Source organism: Panthera tigris, chromosome F2, assembly GCF_018350195.1.
Source record: "Panthera tigris isolate Pti1 chromosome F2, P.tigris_Pti1_mat1.1, whole genome shotgun sequence".
NCBI classification, from domain to species: domain Eukaryota; kingdom Metazoa; phylum Chordata; class Mammalia; order Carnivora; family Felidae; genus Panthera; species Panthera tigris.
In genome coordinates, this window is record NC_056676.1 from 12,517,987 (window position 1) to 12,535,508 (window position 17,522).

General features: G+C 47.1%; 2 long non-coding RNA genes across 2 annotated transcripts; one reads left to right on the forward strand and one right to left on the reverse strand.

Annotated features, from left to right (window-relative positions):
- Positions 1-10,945: 10,945 nt before the first annotated feature.
- Positions 10,946-12,770, reverse strand: LOC122235110. The gene is made up of 2 exons (XR_006213239.1): positions 11,564-12,770; positions 10,946-11,089 (listed from the first exon to the last, which is right to left on the reverse strand). It is a non-coding gene; the product is annotated as an uncharacterized LOC122235110 (long non-coding RNA).
- A 104-nt stretch (positions 12,771-12,874) lies between these two features.
- On the forward strand, positions 12,875-16,647 carry LOC122235002. Its single transcript, XR_006213048.1, has 2 exons — positions 12,875-13,174; positions 16,354-16,647. It is a non-coding gene; the product is annotated as an uncharacterized LOC122235002 (long non-coding RNA).
- The last annotated feature ends 875 nt before the right edge of the window (positions 16,648-17,522 follow it).

Here is a 17,522-nt window from a genome sequence, read left to right on the forward strand (position 1 = left end):
TTCTTCAAGGCTCAGTACATGGTATGTGTTTCCCTGGGAAAAATGTTTGAATTAGGTGACACTCTCTTGAGTTTTGAACCTCTTGCCATTCCCAGGTTGGCCTGAATCATAGGAGGAAAAAAACTTGTTTGGATAGGTGAATTAAGAGTTTTGGGGAATTTGCCTTCCTCTGATCCAAATTACAACTAGCTGGAATCTCTTTTTTTGCTTTGATCTCTCTTGTGTTCATTTGATCATAAACAGCTTTAGGGAGACAGGTTGAGCCTTGAATACTTCTGTAAGTATGAGTTTCCCCACCCACAAAATAAGGAAACCTCTCTTATAAGATTTTGAGGATTAAGTCCAATAATATAGGGAAAGTACTTTAGTAATTACTCAATATTAACCTTTCTAACTATTGTCATTTTGACTTTCAAATATGTTAGCTGTTAAGAAACGACAACATTCTCTATCTACATATTTGGTTCTTTTAGCCTATGTGGTTAAGAGAAAGTAATCAAAAGAAGTTGGAAGGGAAAAGTTCCAGAAGGCTGTGGGCTGTATCTTTTTCACCCCTACATCTCCAACATCTAGCACCCATCGTAAGTTATCCAGTAGTTGATAAATAATGACATCATAAGAGAATGAGGACGAAGAAGAGAACAGAAACCTGAGGTCCCAGTTGAAACTCAAGATCAGTTGCCCAAGTTCCAAACTGGAGCCAGTTCTGAGATGCCCAGTGATTGAAGATCAAGTCTGTTAAGAATGGATTCTGCAGCACAGAGGCAAATATATAAAGTAGTGATTTCTCAGTACTTCCTTAAAGGAACCTAAAGCAATTTACTGTCAGGAATAGGTTATACCCAGCTTGATCACAGGCTGTTGGTTACAGGTCTGAGTTAGTGTTGATTCCTGCCTTTATGGGACTGATAGCTCTGGTCCATCTCATGGTGCATTCTTTTCTATAAGGAAAGAGGAAGGGTAGCAGTTAGCCTTCAAATGGGAGGGACAACAGTATACAATCATGATCTAGTCTGAAGGATATATTGATTCTCTTGCACTCTGTCATAATATAGTCTGAAAGATCCGGATCGGCTGGACATTCTGAAGAATATTGATCCACTATGACAAGTACTTTGAATACCTTGGAAAGATAAATTCTCCAGAGGGTAAGAGCTAAACCCTACAGAGATTCAGGGACCCATCGCACCCACCTATTGAAGGTGATAGGTGTCCAGTGGGTTGGGGTGTGCCAGGATAGGCTCTCCAAAGTAAGAAACAGGTAACTTGTTCTTAATAAGGACAAAGTAAGGGAAAAGTGGGTGCCTTGAACCCACTGCTACTAAGAAAGAAGCAAGACCATTGTTAAACCTTTTTTTTTTTGTTTTTTAATTTTTTAAAGCTTATTTATTTACTTATTTATTTTGAGAGAGGGAGAGAGAGAGTAGAAATGGAGCAGAGGGAGAGGGAGAGAGAGAGAGAATCCCAAGCAGGCTTTGCACTGTCGGCACAGAGCCCGATGCAGGGCTTGATCCCATGAACTGTGAGATCATGACCTGAGCTGAAACCAAGAGTCAGACACTCAACCTACTGAGCCACCCAGGCACCCCGACCATTTGGGTTTTGAGAGCAGTATATTATATACTTGAGAATATTTCTCTAACTAATTAAGTGACATGGAAGGTTGCTAGTTTTGCATTGGACCCAGAACAAGAAAAGTCCTTATAGTAAAAGCAGTCCCGCTGTTTGGAATATATGATCCAGCAGACTTCATGGTCATACAGGTATCTGGTTAGAAAGAGCTGCTGATCGGAGGCTTTTCCAAGCCCCCAAAGGAAAATTCCAGCACAGACTTCTAGGGTTCTGGAGCAAGGCCTACTGCCTGTAACAGAGTATCATACATCATTTGAAAAATATCTCTTGATTTGTTATTGGGTACTGGTAGAGAAAGAACATCTCAATATGGAGTAGATATCAACTGAGCACATGCCAAACTACCTAACATGACCTGGGTTCTATCAGCCCAACCAAGATATAAGGTCAAACAGGCCCAGCAGCAAACCATTATAGAATGGAAGTGGTACATCCTTGGCTCGGCTTGAGCAGGTCATAGGACACAAATAAGTTGGTGGCCCAGATCTCCATGTATTGCACATGACCACACACCAAGACCTACTGTAGGAGAAGTGCTACACAAACAAACAAATAGGATGAGTTGGAAGCTGATGTCAGCCTCTGCCCTTGCAATGGGTTCATGAATGGAACAATTCTGAAGGCAGAGATGGAGACTATACATGAGCCCAACAGCATGGATTTGCTCTCACTGACGCGGATCTAGCTACTGCTGCTATTGAAAGTCAAATCTGAGTTCCTTGGGCAGACCAGAAAGGCATTGTGGTAAGGCTATTATATAAGTCCCCTCTCATCCTAGATAAAGCAGAGATTCATGCTCACTAAGACTGACACATACTCTGGATATGTATTTGTCTTTTCTGCCCACAAGATCTTGGCCAATACACTCTGCAAGGGCTCAAGCAGAGTCTGATTCACTGACATGGGATTGCCCACAGCATCTCTAGATCAAAGACTCACTTTATGGCAAAGGAGGTGAGGCAGGGGCACATGACCATGGGATCACTGATTCTACCCCATACCACACCATTCAGAAGTCGCCAACCTGATAGAACAGTGGGAGAGGCTTTCAATAAAGCTGCTGAGTCACCAGCTTGGAGGTGACACCCTGTGTGAGTTAAGGCACTATTTCAAGATCCAGGAGACTTTTTAGACTAATGCTATTTTACATGCTATATCCGTAAGAGGTAAAAGCATGGCACCAGGAAATAGATAGGCTTTGTTCATCATCATTTCCATCATCATCACTGACTTGAGAAATCTGAGCTAGAATCCTATCTACACAATTTTAGATACCCTGACTTTTTAGAGGTGGCTGCTAACTCCAAGAAACACAGTAAGGGTCCTGGTAAAGCTATAGTTGCCTCTCTGGTCACATGGTCTCCTTATGACAATAGACAACTGGGCAAGGAAAAATGCACCGCACAAGGAGGAACAACTGATTCTGACCGTCATGAGGGACTGCTGGTACATGCAGAGAAGTGGGCACCACGTGTTTGGCATTTTGATGATCCCCTTGTGGTGACTCTTGGTGCTTTCAGGCTCAGTTTAAATCACAATTGGGCAAGTAGAGGAAACATGGCCTGATTAAGACATGTTCAGAAGAACTTAGATCCTGCATGAAAATCAGCTAGAACCACAGAGTGCTACCCAAATGTGAGGGGAATCTACAATGGGTGCTAGAGAAGGGCAACTGTGGTGATTAAGTATGGCCCTGGGACCAGCTGCAGCCATGGGGGCTATAACTCATTCCAGTAACAATCCTCTTGTAAGTTTCCTTAGGAATTGTGACACAAATCCTGAAAAATCCATGCCTGGATGGAGTGCACTGCTGTGAGAAGCAAGTGGAAGTGAATACTGAAAGGGGTGGACTGTAGTAGGTTCTGTGCTGCCGTGCTCAGATCCACTGTCCTGGGCCGAATGCCCCACTGTTGTAGGTCAGTGGCTCATGGGTATCAGTTGTCCCTTTCTCTAAAACATTTCCCTCCACTGATGGGGACAGCTTTGTCAAGAAAATTTTCACTGACTCCCAGGATGGGGGAGTCCACAGGCAATGGTTAACTGAAAAAGGGGGTATGAAAGGCAAGATCTTTTGCATCATGTGGGAGCGATAATTCTGCAGTTCTGTTTATGCTCTGGAGCTCCCTTCATCCCCTACCACAGATTAGGTCAAGGACAGACTGTCCTGAGATAACAGCCTTGCTCAACTCTACCCCAACCCCAGCCATCCTTCACCCCCTCCCTCACCAGTTTTTTCTGTAAGGCACTTCCTCAATAAACCCCTGAAACTCTGATGAGGCTCTGATCTTCTCCCTCCATTGGCCCTTGGGCCTGGGGAGAAGACATTCTGCTCATTATCCCATCAACAAAAATAAGAATGTTGGTGAATGGAGCCACCAGAAAGCAGAATTTTTAGAAGTGAAGGGTACCATGGAGGGCAAAATTTACTCAGGATCACCTCTCATTTTTATGTTTTTTTAAATCAATGCATAATGCATGCACAGAAAAGCACTCTGAAATATATGGCTAGCTGAATTTTTACAAGAATATTGCAGAAGAGGAAGAGAAAGGGTATGGGTGTCATATACTCTCCTATAACCCAGGCCCGGAAACAACCATCAATTTCTATTGTTGTTTCACGTGCTAGGGCTTATCACATCGCCCACCTACAAGAGGAAGGGAAAACTGGATGTGGGTAAGATTAGGAATTTCTATAGTAATAAACACAAATTTGGCAGTCATTTTTTTTCTCCCACTGAGCTTTCTTGTATGTGTCAATTTCTCTCCTTTCCCCAGTTTTGGTGGCCACCCCAAACCATGTCAGCCCAATATACAGAAAGGAAAGATTTTGTCTTCCGTATAAATTCTGAAGCACCTGATTGATTTGATTTGGGCTAAATACCACTAAATGATAGTAGAGTCACCTTGACTCAATTTGAGGGTCAATTTGAAACAAAATGGTAGCTAACCAACATTCAATTAGGCATGTCTTCTGCAATTTTTAACAACTTGCAGTGAAATTTTGCATACGGATAGAGGCTACGAGAACACCTGATCACGCCAAGAGAGATGCACAATTTAGAGAACCACTGATGATACCAGGGGAAAAAATGTAAAAAGAATCACAGATCCTTTGATATTAATGCACATTGTCATAATGACTGCCATTACTGGCTGTGGGGCCATATTCCATAATGAGCCTTTTTTGGGACTTCGCGTCGCATAGACGTGCCAGAGATACTGTGTCTATTAATGAATGTGTATTTCTAACCTGGAACAATGGTAAAACTGTATTATTCTGTGAACAAAATCCTGCTGAATTCACAGCCAGGTGACACTGTGTGGGCACTAATGTATATGGAACTCTCTGTTGTAATAAGACTGCTATTCTCTTTAACACAATAATGCTGAATGTGCCCTGGACTTATCAGTAGGTGCTGCTTGCTAAGACTTAACTCCTTGTGGTCTGAGTGAAGCAGCTCCTTGCAGCCCTGCCAGTGGTTTCCGACATCAGAAAGTCACATTCTTGTTTTTATTTTATTTTTTTCTGCTTCCACCCGCCCTTTCTTTCTTTCCTTGTGTGTTTTCATAACGACCCTCTTTGCATCCAAATTCTTCTTTATATGGAAACGTGATTTTGCCCGTTTGTCTGAGGACACAGCTGACTGACGTCTTTATTCAAGGAGTCTCGGGGAGATGCACCCTTGAACTTTGCCTGCGTCCCCCACCTACAAGAGCTCCATATGGCAGGATCATTTCTCCCCAAAGAACACATTCTCTCAGCAGTAGTGACTGCTCTGTGCTGTAAAGGAACATTAAACGTCACCGAACAGACTTGGACACAGTATGCTGGTCCAACAGAGGGCCATGGGAGGCCAGAGAGAACCCTGCTTCTTGTTGGCCTGATCACACATGGCACCCCAGGTCACACGTGCACAGGAATCGGAGGCTTTCCCTGCACGAGGGGAGAAGGCCAACCTGGGCTTATTTGACTCTTCTCCATTATCTGCCTGCAGACGATCCACTTTAGTGATTACGTGGGGGAAGCAGCGGCCTTGGGCCGTCTGGCCTTTGCACTGTCCTTGGTTCCCTCCCTGGCCCTTGGTGCCTGTGCTCGGCCTGCCGCCCGCCAGTTGCAGGGAGAGAATCGGGAAGGAGCGTCCACCGCATCCCTGGGCAGCTATTTCTGTCAACTGAAAAGGCCATTTAAGCAAAACACTTAATTACCTTTCCTCCTCCTTGCAACCCCTGGGAAAGTATGAGCCAGTCAGATAATGAGCTTAGAGAGCACAGCAGCTTGGCGAGGGCCGAGATTTTCATCAGGCAGAGGAGTGACCTCACCCGATCCCATCACGAAATGAGGAATGGAGGGAAGAGTACGAGGGTGGTATAAACACCCTCCTCTGCGGTCAGCCGCACTCCTGCACTCACCACGAGGCAAATTCCTGGAGCATTAGCGAGCTTCTAGTTCCCAGGTAAAGCAACCAGGCCTGGCCTGGGTTCAGCCCATCTTCGGGGATGGAGACTGCTGGCAAGGGAGCCCTCGGCCGGCCATCCTCCCTGGGCACTGCCCTTGCCAGCTGACTCGATCCCCTGGGCCTCCTGGGCCTCAGGTTTCCCACTGGTAAAATGAGGATACTGGACTTGGAAGGTCTCTAAGGTGCCTTTAAATTCTATCATGCTAAAAAAAAATTGCTTTGGGTGCTGGGGAGTCGGGAAGCTGGTGGCCTGCCTACAGCTGGGGGAGGCAGCGTGGTGCATTGTTGCCGGTGTGGGCCAGGCCAGTGGCGGCGACCCTTATGGGGTCTCCAGACCAGGGGTTCTGCCTGAAGAGGTGCAGCCTGTCACAGGAAAGAAATGAGGAGCGGAGCCTTTAAGGTGAGAGAAGGCGCGGCCCTGCAGGGAGAGCCTGGCATCTTCCAAGAGCTCCCATCAGCCCTGACTGGAAAGGATGACAGATTGCCTGCCTCCATGGCCGGGTTTGCTGGACATTGTGTTCTGGCTCTTATCCACTTTGACCTCAGTGTGTCTCATGGTTTCTCCCCCCTCGTCTGCCCTGCCCGGACCTGGCATCCTCCGTGTACCGGCCGAACAAAGGACTGAGGCCTCGCAGCTCCTACTGGCTACCGCAGCCTCCGCCGCCCGGCCCTGTCTAGCCGTCCACTGGGCCCCGTCCCACGAGTGGAATGTCACAGCCCACCCACATCTTCCCTGCTCTCCAACCCTCCCACCTGCCACCTGGGCTCTGGCCTCACCCTTCTTGGCCACATGCTGCCTTCTTGCTTCCACCCGGGCAGTGAGTCTGTGCTGCCTCCTGGTCTCCACGTACAGACTGTTGGCAAAGGAGACCCAGAGGGTGAGACCAGAGGGTGGCCCCGGTGGGGGCCAGACTGAAGGACTGAGAAAGTCACTCTGTTTCACTCACTCATCAAATTGTTGACGGCTTATCATACCAGCACTAGGTGGTGGGGACACAGCCCCGGGCACACAGACAAAATCACCTCCCCCAGCAGAGTCTAGTGCTGGGGAGACAGACAAGGACTAAAATAAATAAGTGAAAAAATCGAACCAACTAAATAAGTTAAAATATATTAAAAAAAAAAATAAGTGTGTTAGAATATAATCACTACAATGGAGACAAAACAAGGCAGTGAGGAAAGACAAGAAGTGCCAGTCAGGAAGGGGTTTGCGGTTCTAGATCGGGGTGGTCAGTGAAGGGTTCATGGAGAAGAGATATTTAATTAAAAATCTGATGGACATGAAGAAGGGAGCCGTATAGGTATCTGGGGAAAGAGGACTCCAGACAGAGGGAACGACAAGTGCAAAGGCCCTGAGGTATAATTGTGTTTGGTGAAAGAGAAGAATGGCAAGGAAGTTGATGAGGCTGGAACCGATGGAGTGGGGGGAAGGCCGTCAACTGTCAGGAAGGCAACGGGGAGGGGTCTGTGGGGAGGTAGGACTTTGCAGGCTACTCTTAAGAGTTTTACTTTGGGTGAGCTGAGAGTCACTTCAGGGTCTTACCTGGAGGAAGTCATTGGTTACGTTCACAGGCTCACTCTGACCGCTGAGCTGCGTGAACACCGCAGGAGCAACGGGGCAAGGACAGGCACCCAACTGGGGGCAACTGTGATCACGTACGAATGGAGCGATTCATCGTTAAGGGCAAGGAGAAGGGGTCACAGAGCAGTTTGGGGGTGCCGACCAAGAGCTCAGTCCTGGAAGTGTTTCTTGGAGATGCCTGTTGGTCGCCCTCGTGGGGGAGGACTCCAAATGGAGTCTGGGGCTCGGGAGAGGACAGCAGTCGGATACAAATTTGGTGCCCACAGCGAATAGATGCCATATAAGGCCGCAGGCTTGAATGAGGTTACCACTGGAGTGCACACGGAAGGCAGCAGAGACAAAGAGGTCAGTCCTGAGTTTCAGGGCTGCAGCACGAGGAGACCAGGGAGATGAGGAAAGCCAGGAAAAGGCTGCGGAGAAAAGGCCCAGTGAAAAGGAAAACGAGGAGCATGGGGTGTGCTGGACATCAGACACAGCGTGTCAAGGGGGAAGGAGCGGTTATCCATGGCAACCAAGGCAAGGTGTGAAAATGACTAGTCATGGCAAAGTGGAGGCTAGTGTTGAGCCCCGTTTTCTGCAGAGAAAACCCTTCAATGTGCTTTGATGGCAGCTCCTGGCCCCTACCTTAGCCGCGGGGGTGGGCTTGTGGGCCCGGGCCTGGCTAATCAGTGATTGGTTCAGACATGAGCACGTGACCTGGAGGGGGCCAGTGGGGCTTCTTTGCAGACATTTTCTCCCCGAGCTGTCAGGATACGTTGGCTCCCTTCCCTGTGTTGCTAAGTGTCGACCCCTCACAGATATCCTGCTTGTGGAGTGGATTCACTCTTTTGTTTTTATTTTTTATTTAAAAAATTATTTTTAAATGTTTACTTATTATTTTGAGAGAGAGAGAGAGAGTGGGGGAGGGGCAGAGAGAGAGGGAGACACAGAACCCGAAGCAGGCTCCAGGCTCGGAGCCATCAGCACAGAGCCCCACGCAGGGCTCGAACTCGCAGACCTGGAGCTCATGACCTGAGCCGAGGTCGGACACTTACCCGACTGAGCCACCCAGGCGCCCCGGTGGATTCACTCTTTGTAAGGTGGAGAGAGAGAGAGGTCCCCAACAATAGCGTTTGAACCAGTTCCGGATGTAGCTCTGCCCAAGTCCGGCTACTCCTTTGGATTCCATTTCGCTTCTTAGCCAATAAACTATTTTAAGCTGGTTTGAATCCTTCCTCTGTCTCTTGCCTCCAAAAGTGCTCTACCTAATCCGGGAAGACGTCCCCGAAGTGCGCCACTCACTGGTGGGGGAGAGTGTGAAGAGGGACACGTTGCTGCCTCATCAGTCCAGCAAAGACTGACGAGACAGGGCTCGGAGCCACCGCTCGGAGACCCTGGCGGTCCATGCTGGACAGTCCTCTAAATGCAACCTTACTGAGCAACACCTGGACGGCTGTCTGAAACTGCCAGGAGGAGTTCAGCCTGGGCAGGACCAAACAGGGTCACCTCCCTACCTCCTCCGGTGGCAGCCTCTGACGCAGGCCTGAAATCCGGGGCAGGTAGGATTGCAGCGAGAGAAGCTGGGTAAGGGCGTCAGGTTCCACCCGTGACCTGAGAGGTGGCATCCTGTGGGGCTGCCAGGGCTCCGTCCTGGGAGTGTCCCCTAGGGGATTATGAAAGCCTCCGAGGGGCGGGGGTGGGGGGAATGCTGTGGGCTTAGAGGGGACAGGGTCAGCATCTGGGGAATGCAGATGAAGTAATGGGAGACCAGGGCTCGGGAAGCAGTTGCTAAAACAAACTGAATAATTCTGCTGGATGAGGTTTCTCTGGCCTCGAGCTCTTTTTAAAGGGCCAGCTGCACACAAATGGCAGCGTCTTAAAGACACCTGGAGCAGAGCACAGGTCCTCTTATGCTGGCTTTGGGCCCTGAAGGTCCAGTGTGCCACCTTCGGGTGTCTTCCCAGCGTACTGAGAGGGAAGCTATTTGTTTTCACACGTCTTCTGGGTCTGTGTGCAGGCAGGGTACTCAGATCGTCTCGTTGCTTTCCGGTCCTTCGGCAGGTGCATGAGTTTACCTGGGGAGAGCCCTGACCTTCACTTTCTGCATCCTGACAAAGAGAAATTATGCTTCAGTGGCAATCCCCGGTTGCCTACGCGACGCAAACCGGTCAAGCGTTGAGAGCCCTGCAGTGGCTCTGCACCGAAGGGTATAAATCCTTTCGTCCCGAGTTGGCACCTCATCGCTTGCTTCTCTTTCAGGGATTTCCTCCATTCTTGGAGAAGACACACCTTTCACACCAACCCTTTCATCACCTAACTATGGTAGAGACCTCCTTCCAATCACATACCTCACCCCCGTCATGGATTCTGAAGGGTACCAATCAATAAACCTCCTAAGTGTAATGCCACACGTTGGAAAATGTGTAGTATTTGACAGAAGCCGAAAAGAAACCGGCTTGTTGCTCAGATAATTACAGGTAGTTTACCGGACTAAACCCATTTGTGGGAAGGGTGAATTTAAATGTGTTTAAAGGAAAAAGTGTTTTAAACACTGTCAAGCACTTTAAACCGTCGCATTGTTGGGGCGCCTGGATGGCTCAGTCGTGGAGCATCTGAGTCTTGACTTGGGCTCAGGTCATGATCCCAGAATCGTGGTGTGGGATTGGCCCTGTGCTGGGCTCCAACCTGAGCATGGGGCCTGCTTGAGATTCTCTCTCTCCCTCTCTGCTCGCCCTCCTCCCCCCACCTCAAAAAAAAAAAAGTCATATTGCACCCAAACAATTGATTCCGGGCACACATACCTCTTCTCTAGTCACAAAATCAAGCTTTTGAGGATTTCTGGCAGGCAATGGTTGTTTTGCCTACTTCTTATTTACAGCAACAAAACTACATAAAAATCCTATCGTTCACTCTTTTTGGCTAATTACTTTGGTCTCTTCCCACAATCAGTCTGAAAACAAATGTTTCACTTTATGAGTTTACCCTTCAGTGAGGTATGTTCTTGGTGCCACAACTGAATTCTGCTCTCTAAGTCATATAAAGAAAAGAGTTTCCAAGGTCCCTCCACACTTCCTGGAGGTGGAACACAAACTGCAGGAAGGAAAAGTCCTGAAGGCTCAGAAGTAGGTAGGCCTGCCTCTCTGGAAGCCTCCTTTTCATTCTCCTGGGTCTGGTGCTTTGGGGTTCACATCACGCTCTCTGGGAAGGTGAGCAGAACCAAGGCTCTGGAAAATTGGCTAAGAGAGTGCTGGCTGCTCTCACAGGAAGATCCCCACATCGTAGCAGCTTTACATACTCAAAGGTTCTATCTTGATCTGTAACGGTCCAAGGCTGATACTTCTGGCTGGACAGCTCTCCTCCTCGGTGTGATTCAAATGCCTGGGCTCCTTCCATCTTGTGGCTCCCAAGGTGGTCCCCGGAGTTGACATATGCCAGCCAGCTGGGAAGAGAAAAGCACATGGAAAATTGCACATGGTTTTATGACCTGGGGTTGGTGCATATCAATTCTGCTCATTTTCCACTGACCAGAGCAGGACTGACGCTGGACCTCCTTGCAAGGGAGGCTGGGAAGTGTAGTTTAGCCGTGTGCCAGTGTTGCATATACATATAATAGTTTCTGCCTGCTGCAGCCGTAATCGAGAGGCTTTTTACTCTGGCAGTGGCCATGCTCTCACTCCAAAAGTATTTGGGAATACTCGTTGGGGCAGGCCCCAAGAGACTGAACAAAATCTGTTATTAAATTAATTTCCTTTATTTGCCAGTCGGTTTTGCTTTGCTCTTTTTATTTCATTGGCTTCTAGGCTGGAATTAAACATGTTAAACTCTCGGTCTACAATAACATCTCAAAAAACTACAAAAAGAAAAGAGTCTATAGCAAAAGAAGTAGACTTGACCTTGTTTTCTTGTGAATCACCTGAAAATGGAAGGCTCCACACCAGAATGTGCTAGTGAGCTGAGGCAGACAGAATCAAGGTCTCTCCTTCCCTCTCCTTCGTCCTGCGAGACCTGGATGTCGTTTATCACCGAGTACCTGACTGTCATAATTCAGGACATTGGACCTTGTACAATAGGGTTCCAAAACCACTGAGGAGTCAGCTCCCACAGTGGGGCCGATGTGGAAACAAATCTCCAGTGCACCGCAGAGTAGCTATGAAGTTACTGCAACGTCCTCAACCTTCCTGAGGCTTAATATCGTGTAGATTATTCTCCTCGGCTGCTTATTCTGTGAAAGTGGGGTTGATGATTCCCATCTCATGGGGGCATTTTAAGAGTTAAGTTAGCTGTTGAAGGAGAAATCACCTAGCACAGTGCCTGACATCAATCACTCCCAGCTCCCTTCCTGCCTCTTTCCATGCAGGGAAAGGTAAGACACCAGGGCCTTTGTCAGAACAGAGGTGCCACTACGAGTGAGGCTCCCTCTCCCCGACCCCACTGACTTCACCGAGCTCCAGCAACAGTTCTCTCCGTTCAGGCAGAAGTCAGAGGGGCTGAATGCGAGGAGGGAGTGGGAGCAGACAAGGGAGCCATTACCCCCACATGACTGCCTACTAAGAATTCTGGCTAAAGAAAAGGCTTTTCTGCAGTCTGTTTTTGCAAATCCTGCTCCAATGAACCCAAGAGGTAAGGCTTTCGGTCAACAGGAGAGCCCTGATCTCATTGTCCCCAAATTCAATTTAGCTAACCTCTGGCGTTTTCTATGCTTTGTCTTTTCTCTCACACATTTCCTTGATTCATCAGTATCTACTCCAGTTGGCACTGTTTCCACTGATCAACTCAACTAACCCTCTCTCTCTCTCTCTCTCTCTCTCTCTCAGGCTATGCCTTAGTACATGTTGGAAGATGAAGATCACTTCCCCCAGGTCTCCTGAATTGAGCTTATGAGAACCAATTATAATCCTTAAATCTGCTCATTCTTATACAGGCTTATTTCTAACTTAGTTCCGGTATCCCACTTTGAGCCATTCAGAGCAAAAAACAAAACAAACAAGCAAACAAACAAAAACCCCTTTGCAGTGGCAATACCACTGCACAACTGTGCCCCAACAAGGATGATATTCTGGGATAAATCGGCAAAAGCCTTGGTTGTTTCCGTAGTAATCCTAAAGCTCAACAGAAGAAATTTCTTGAAGTGGACGGATAAAATTCTTAGAATCATCCCGCCCGAGCCCTCTAGAATTCCTTTATGATGCGTTTATCTATTTCGGTCTTTCACGTAGGAAGATTCCAGAGTATCGCCCCAATGAATGCGCAGTGCTGTCGGCAAGGAGCACGCCGCTGCAAAAGGGATTAGACTTGAAAATGCTTTCTGAAGGGGTTTGGGAGAGAAAGTCCCACTGATGCTACCTGAAGCTCGGGGGAAACGTCTTCAGCCAGTTTTCAGTGTGATGCAGATACGACAGCTTTTCTCCCTCTGTTGGAAAGGTCGGGGAAAGTGAAATGACCCAGCGGGCCAGGTCGGCATCGACCTAGCTAAAAACTTGGCCGGTGGACGTGAACTGAAGTGCCAGGAGGGCTTACGTGCAAGGTGTGGTCTGGCAGGCAGGGCTGAGGCTGGAGGGCAAAGTCCCTGGCCGTTGGTGCTGTGGATTGGTAGTGGGTGGGGATTTTAATGGGGCGGTTCGGAATGGGGTGTGTTCGCTGTAAGGGATTGGGACCAGAGTTGGGAGCTTGGCTGGTGCTGGAGAAGCACGTGAGCCAGAAGCTGGGGCCACAGCTGCAGACGGTTCTCTTAAGCCTTACTTCTCAAGAGGAGTCTTCCTTTCATAGTCTCTCTTCCTCTCATCCAAATCTCCCAGAACTTAATGTCAAAGTAACACAAAGAAACTGTATGCGGAGGAGACTTCTGACTGACCACCAAATTCCATTTTTATAACTATCCTTAAAAATAAAAGAATTGGGGCGCCTGGGTGGCTCAGTCGGTTAAGCGTCCGACTTCAGCTCAGGTCACGATCTCGCGGTCCGTGAGTTTGAGCCCCGCGTCGGGCTCTGTGCTGACAGCTCAGAGCCTGGAGCCTGTTTCAGATTCTGTGTCTCCCTCTCTCTCTGACCCTCCCCCATTCATGCTCTGTCTCTCTCTGTCTCAAAAATAAATAAACGTTAAAAAAATAAATAAATAAAAGGCATACACTTTTTAAATTGTGGGAGAACTGACATACAATAAGTTGCATATGTATGTGTATATTGCACATACAATAAGTTGCATAAGTGTACAAGTTATTACTTTTGACATATCTCTCCCCCATGAGAACATCATCACAGTCAGGATGTGTACCTGTGCCACTTTGTAATTCCCCCATCTCTGCCCCTTCCTCTTCCCCAGATGACCATTGATCTTCTTTTTATTACAATAAGTTAGTTTGCATTTTCTAGAATTTTATATACATGGAATCATGCATGCTTTTTTTTTTTTTTTTTGGTTTGCCTTTCTTCACCCAGTATAATTATTTTGAGATTCATCCATGCCACCTGCGTGTCTTTCAAGAGTCCATTCCTTTTTATTGCTGAGTTGTATGTCATCAGATGAATGTTATAAAATTTGTTTATCTGTCCAACTTTTGATGGGCATTTGGTGGTTCCCAGGTTTGGGATATTACAAATAAAGCTGCAATGAACATTTGTGTGTAAGTCTGAGTAGAGACATATGCTTTTGTTGTTGTTTGTTATTATTATTAGGTACATATCTGGGGACAGAAAGACTGGGGCCCTAGGTAGGTATACATTTAATGTTGGAAGAACCTCACAAACTGTACCATTTTGGATTCCTATGCTAGCAATATATGAGGGTTCTAGTTTCTCTGTGTCTTCACCAACAATTCATAAAGTCTATCTTTGTGACTTCAGCCCATCTAACAGATGTGCTGTATCCTGTATGTTCCTAATGACTCTTGATGTTCAACGTGTTTTTGTGTGCTCGTTTGCCATCTGTTTATATTATTTAGTGGCTGTTTAAGTCTTGCATTCATTGTTTTTGAGCTGTGAGTTTTCTAATTATTGAGTGTTGAGAGTTTATTTTTTATTATTTTTTTTTGAATGTTTATTTCTTTTTGAGAGAGAAAGAGACAGAGCATGAGCAGGGGAAGGGCAGAGAGAGAGGGAGACACGGAATCTGAAACAGGCTCCAGACTCTGAGCTGTCAGCACGGAGCCCGATGTGGCGCTCAAACTCGGGAGCTGTGAGACCGTGACCTGAGCCCAAGTAGGACGCTCAAGGGACTGAGCCACCCAGGCGCCCCTGAGAGTTCTTTACTTATTCTTATGCAAGACCTTTATCTGATATATTCTTGGAAAATATCATTGACTCATCTTTAATCCTCTTAACAATGAATGTGCAATCGTTCTATAGCCTCTCTTCTTGCTGGATACGGCCATGTGACTTGAGTTCTTGCTCATGGAACATGAGTAGAAGTGAAGCGTGCTGCTTCTGCGTGTGCTTCTCCAGGCTCTTTTATGTTCTCAATCCATTGATCCAGCTCTGATCATGCTGGTGAGGACGGTGCCCTGGGGATTTCAGAAAGACCTGTGCAGCAGGCTCACTCCCCTTTGAAGCGTTGCATGGTAGAGAAAGAAACTTCTCTCTACGTTTAAGTCATTGAATTTGGGGGTTTCTTTGTTACCCCTTAGCAGCTTAACCTTACCCTAACTAATATCCCAAGAAAGGTACACCTTCTCCCTTCCTTCCTACTTGGAGCACATTCCAACAGCAGTTCAGTTTGGCTGTCCGGAGGATGAATTCATTTTTCTAGACAAGAGAATAAAAATTCCTTGAGCAATAACTAAGGCACCATGTGATGCCTCTTGCCTAAAAAGAGGAATGAGATTCAGATCTTGCTCTTGAGAAACAGACGGCCCGATGAAAATCTTTTAGGTTCATGCCTACCCAGTCTGAAATTGTAGAGTTGGCTTTTCTGCAGGTTAGGGTCGGAATTTTGCTGAGCTTAGAAGAATCTACAGAAACGCAGAAATTTGGCTTCAACTTGGTGTTTTTCTACTGATATTCTGCAAAAAAATCACATTAAAGTGAGACTTTGGCCCCTCTGCCTGCCAAATGCGAACAAGGTCTCCACGTCTAGGTGCCTGCTGCCCCATGTTCATTGTAAGTCTCCCTGGGTTCAGTGACATTGGACAATTACCATTTATTTGAATTTTTAAGGGACTCCTTCAAAAACATTTTTTTTTAATGTTTATCTATTTTTGAGAGAGAGAGAGAGAGAACGCGTGAGTGAACAGGGGAGGGGACAGAGAGAGAAGGAGACAGAGGATCCGAAGCAGGCTCCTCCCTGAGAGTTGAGAGCCCGATGCAGGGCTCGAACTCACGAACCCTGAGATCACAACCTGAACCTGAGCCATAGTCAGATGCTCAACAGACTGAGCCACCCAGGTCCCCCCGCCACTCCCCGCCCCCACTCTGCCATGGACTTTTGATGTAATTCAACTAACTTGCTTCTCTCAAGAATCTAACTGAAGTTTATAGACGAGGAAACCGATTCAGGAAGGAAAACTAACTTGTCTATGGCCCCAGAGCCGGTTAGGGATGGGAAGAAATTATGTAACGAGTCCTGCTACCGAATTCTTACGCCCTTTCCTGCAAAGCTCTGCTGCCTTCCCTGGGAGCGGCTTTGGACTTAGATTACTCAGATAGCTGCTGTGGGTTTTTTTTCTTTTCATGGAAGAAATAACCTCACAGACTCTGGTTCTGCTCCCACAGCCTCCTCAGCCCCAGGCTCGAGACCAGCCTCTATTACTCAGAAGAATTTGTGCAACTCCGTGCTTCTCTATCTTCAAGCATCAGCATGTTCGACTCTTGGTTTCAATCCAGAACCTGCCCTGTTTTTATAGAACAAAACTCCAGCTTCGTTCTGAAAATGAAATGACAGATGGTCCCTGGAAAACAACCCAGATCCCAGGTCCGCACTTCAGTACAGTCCAAAGGCAAAGTTTCTGGTGGGATACTTCCGTTACCAGCCTTGTCACCTTGGTAAAGGCTTTCAGACACATCAAACCAAAGGAAAGAGGCTCTTTCTTTTTCTTGTTGTTCCAGATCAGATAACGTTGCCTGATTAGTTCCTCCACCATGAATTCATACCGCAGGTACCCACATGCCAGCCCTTTGCTGAAAGGCCATCAGCTATATTGCTTCCTGCATAATCATTCATATTTTGCCTCATGCTTTCCCTTCTCCACCTCTATTTCCGGCTCCTCCCCCTGAAATAGCAAAATGCTTGCAAAGAAAATGTGTCAACAGGTGAAATTTATAGGAGTTTCCTGGCCCACACAGAAACACGAACCACAGGCGTCCCCGAAGGGGAGATTTTCTTACCCAGACACTTACTCTCTTGAATATGCCCTGATTCATTCATATATGAGTTCTCTAGAGAAACCGGTTATCTTTTTTAGGGAATCACAGTATGGAGCTTCTGTTTGGAAAGAGTGGCTTTGATGAAGGCCAGTTGGGATTATTTAGTTGCAGTTACAGAAAAGCCCAACCCAAACTCGCTTAGAAAGGGAATTTAGTGATTCAGAAGCTGAAAGTGCTGACTTCAGGTTTAACTCTATTCGGGACTCAAGCAGATGGGTAGCACCTGCTTAGTTTTTTAATCTCCATTTCTTTGGGGCGCCTGGGTGGCTCAGTCTGTTGAGCGTCCAACTTTAGCTCAGGTCACAATCTCACGGTCCGTGAGTTCGAGCCCCGCGTCGGGCTCTGGGCTGATGGCTCAGAGCCTGGAGCCTGCTTCCGATTCTGTGTCTCCCTCTCTCTCTGCCCCTCCCCCATTCATGCTCTGTCTCTCTCTGTCTCAAAAATAAATAAAACGTTAAAAAAAAAACAACTAATCTCCATTTCTTTGTTCTGGCTTCCTTTAGGTTGACTTCAGCTTT